Here is a 4,461-nt window from a genome sequence, read left to right as displayed (position 1 = left end):
GTAGACTGATGCCAAAAACCCCAGCATTGTTAGCACTGTGGTACATGGTTTTGTGAGACACCGTGTCTTTCAAATTCTAGAAAACAGTGCTCGCTTCGGCAGCACATATACTCAAATTCTAGAAAACAAACAACTAGATATGCAGATTAGCTTCAGGATCCAAATTCACTGCTGCCTTTACCCTAAGAAACTTGTAAGCTTGGCCATATATACGGTATTTATTGTGTTGTTAAACCTTCAGTTTACTCAGAATTTTCAGTCTGCTATAAAATTATATTACATCAGCATATAGGAAAATTCTCAGGTTAAGAAATATGTGCTTTAGGATCTACTTGCCCGTTTCTCTTTTTGATCACTGTGTAAGATCTCATGAGTGATGAGTAACAAAGTACGAAAAGAAAAGAAAACCCATGGTCCTAAGTAAAGTAAGCATTCTTGGTCCTCAGAAGTAGAATCAGGTACGCCTGGGGAGAATTCCCTTGACAGGTAATAACCAATTAGTAAACAATCAGAATTAGTAAACTAATCAAATTAGTAGCAATTAAAAGGATTTACTAATCCCATTGCTGATCAAACCAGTGGACACCTGCTCGTGTCCCCACCACCTCAACTCCGGCAGGGAGAGACCTCTGCCTGTGTGGTACGTTAGGTAGCCATTGAAAAGTGAAGATGATTTGCTCTCTTAGGGGGGCAACAAGGATGCAGGCTTCTGGCCGGTGGCGTGGTCAGAAGAGTGGGGCAAGGAGAGGTGGAGGAGAAACGCAACTACATCTTCACTGGCCTATTTACTCTTCCTTTACTTGGTGCTAAATCCAGCGCAACAAGTCCTCGTGCAAGTTGTTAATAGCTGCCTTCGAACGTCTGGCCCACGTTATCCCGGACACTTAAAATGAAACGCCAGCAAGTGGTTATGTATTTTGTGGGGGGAAGAGCTTTTCTTTTGATTTTTAAAAATTTAATGCTGATCTTTCAGAAGGGACCAAGGCTTTAAAAAAGGATTATAGGGGGGCTCCTGGGTGGCTCAGTGGATTGGGCCGCTGCCTTCGGCTCAGGTCATGATCTCAGGATCCTGGGATCGAGCCCCGCATCGGGCTCTCTGCTCTGCGGAGAGCCTGCTTCCTCCTCTCTCTCTGCCTGCCTCTCTGCCTGCTTGTGATCTCTGTCAAATGAATAAATAAAAAATCTAAAAAAAAAAAAAAAAGGATTATAGGACCCATTTAATTCTTTATAAAACTTTCTGTATGTAATGCCTTATTGAATGTTAACGTGCTTTCTAAAACTGTTGTAAACTAGAAAGCTCATGAATTATCACTGGGTTACCAGGCATACGTGAATATTAATATACTACAATAAAACTACCCTTGAGAATTGTGGGTGTTACTCTGTCTCCAGTATTCCACAGGGCCCATTCCATCCCAGCCACTGTTCTCATCTCCCTGACTTCTGAACTGGTGGCTGCTCTCCACTAACTGTCGTACAGCGGCACACAGGCTGGTTTCATTCAAAGCTGTATCTCCTGCTATAAGACTGCCGGCACACTGGCCTTACCACACGCAGATCTGAAAATCAACAAGAAGGGTAGGAGAACATGGCTTTGAAGATTAAAGACTTCTTCCCTCTGACTCTTCCCTCCCTACCCCCAAAACACTTCACCCAAAGTTATGCACATACACCTATTACTTTGGGTAATGCCTGCCCTATTTTTTCCTTTATTAAAGCAAATGAAAACTTGTTTTATGCTTGACTGAGCTGTTCTCAGACCATTCTGATGAAGGCTGTCATTGCTGGGGGCTCATCCCTGCTCAACGCCATTGTGATGATTTAGGTGCCACTTGGAAATCTGCTAGAGCTGAATGCCATGGCTTGGCGGAGCCACCATCCTGGAAGGCTTAAGGACAGTTCCTTAATCCTTTCCTACTTTCCAGAACACCAGTTACTTGGTACACTTTCCATAAACAGAAGGTGCTGTGGGAAATGCAAACTAGTAGTACCGTCCACAAATTTTCTTAATTTCATTTGAAATACATAAGATGCTCAAGTTTCTGAGCCCTAGCCCACAGCTACTTCTCCCCCAGATACTTCCAATGGCACGCTCAGCAAACTATTTTGGACACTCCATAGTTTGTGACAAAACTTACCTATGTTAACAAATCATGGTAATTAAAGACCGAAGGTTAAATTGCTGTAATACCTGCAACCAACAGCAAGAAAAAATTTGTATTTTAAAACATGTTTAAAACATGTTAAGTTGTAGGACACCTGGGTGGCTCAGTTGGTTGAGCGGCTGCCTTCGGCTCAGGTCATGATCCCAGGGTCCGGGGATCGAGCCCCACATCAGGCTCTCTGCTCAGCAGAAAGCCTGCTTCTCCCTCTCCCTCTACCTGCCGCTCTGTCTACTTGTGCTGTCAAGTCAATAAAATCTTTCAAAACAAAACAAAACATCTAAGTTGTGTCTTCTCATCAACAAAAGAAATAGCTTTCTCAGTTTTGTGACTCAAGATTTTGATTTTGGAAGTTATTAGTTTTAAAAAATTTTAATACACAGTAAAAGCCAATATGCTTTGTAGAGTGCATACCCCATTCTGGTGTTTGGTTTGGTTTGGTTTTTTAACTCACTAATGATCAACAGTTTTTCCATAGATCTAGCACTGAGTAAACTTAAACTGTTAACACCAAATTGCACTTTGGAAGGGTTTTACCAAATTAAATCAATTTGGTGATGTTTCGTATTTTACCAAAGGACTCTTAAGTGTTTGAAAAGAATCATGCTGTTTTAAGAAACCAGGGGGAAGATGCAAGAATTTTTTTCATCATTTTCATACTCAGAAAAAACTTCAAGGCTAATTCTTCAAGGCTTATGAGAATGGTTTTGACTTCATTATTAGATGCTAAGCAATTCATAATCAATGTTTATTCATTTTTGTAACCATGCCCCCATCACCTTACGGAGTAAGCAAGCAAATACTTACTCCATGAGTCCGCTTCTTGGAGACCTGCGAAATGGTACACAGTATCTATTAGAGACAGGAAATGGATTTTAGGATTTAGGAAAAGGATTTTAGGAAATTTTTAAAATGCATATGATACAGTGATAAAGCTGAAACGAACAGTCTGACCTTAAATCCGACAAATACATCTCCGTCCCACATCAATTTAAGAACTGAAATCCATGATGGATCTTGAGAACAGTATATTCACCTCTTGTTTTTCTCTGAAAATGGCCCAAGGTTAAATTCAGGATCGCTCTGCCTAAACCCACAATTTTTTCATCCTTTAAGTAAATCCACTTATTAAACCAGACTCATGTTCTTTGGATAGCATGTTAATTCACTTTTAAAATGGGAACAGGAGTGTTCATCTAAAAGAACACCCAATTTTCCTAAAGAAGTTACAGGACATTATGAGCTTATGCAAAACTGGTAAGAGCCCATTAATGGTGTAACTGGAAGAGAATGTTGCCCATTTAACTCCTAGAGACTAATTTTAGATCAGTATTTTAATATTTTATTTATCTGACACAGAGACACAGAGAGAGAAGGAACACAGCAGGGGGAGTGGGAGAGGAAGAAGCAGGCTTTCGGCTGAGCAGGGAGCCCAATGCAGGGCTCGCTCCCAGGACCCGGGGATCATGACCTGAGTCGAAGGCAGACGCCCAATGACTGAGCCACCCAGACGCCCCGATTTTTAGATCAGAATTATCTCTACTCTCACGGATAAAATGACGCCAAGTTAACAGGCAATAGATGAAGTGGTAGCTACTTTAAAAAAATCTTTTATTAGATTAATTTTATCAAAAGAAATGGGAATTTTTGATGGCTACTCTGATGTCAAAGATATTTCACTCATCTGTTGGAACATTTCATCTGTCTGGATAGCCCAGCAAAATTCAATCTGAAATATGAATTATCCCTTTGCTTAGTGTAAGATTATTATTTGTTAAGAAAAAGAAAAGAGATGGGGCGCCTGGGTGGCTCAGTGGGTTAAAGCCTCTGGCTTCGGTTCGGGTCATGATCCCAGGGTCCTGGGATCAAGCCCCGCATCAGGCTCTCCGCTCAGCGGGGAGCCTGCTTCCTCCCCTCTCTCTCTCTGCCTGCCTCTCTGCCTACTTGTGATCTCTGTCAAATGAATAAATAAAATCTTTGGAAAAAGAAAAAAAGAAAAAGAAAAGAGGACATTTTTCTAAAAGGGGTAGTTCTTAGTACTAAAGAAAAAGAAACACAAATAAAAAGGATGTCAATTTACTGTTCTCAGTGCTAAAGTACTGCTAAATACGTCAGAGTCTCTAAGTGCAAATCACGGCGTTAGTCCGGGGCTCCCAGAGTAAACGCAATTGCACGTACATACACAACACTGAACGCTTCCCTTTGAAAGTAAAAAAACATAACCACATCTTAAACAGCTTTTCAGTAATTCCTGTTTCAGAGAACACAACCAAAAAACCCTTCAGGAGTAATTTACTCA

Source organism: Meles meles, chromosome 11, assembly GCF_922984935.1.
Source record: "Meles meles chromosome 11, mMelMel3.1 paternal haplotype, whole genome shotgun sequence".
Taxonomy (NCBI): Eukaryota; Metazoa; Chordata; class Mammalia; order Carnivora; family Mustelidae; genus Meles; species Meles meles.
This window is presented reverse-complemented; position numbering follows the sequence as displayed.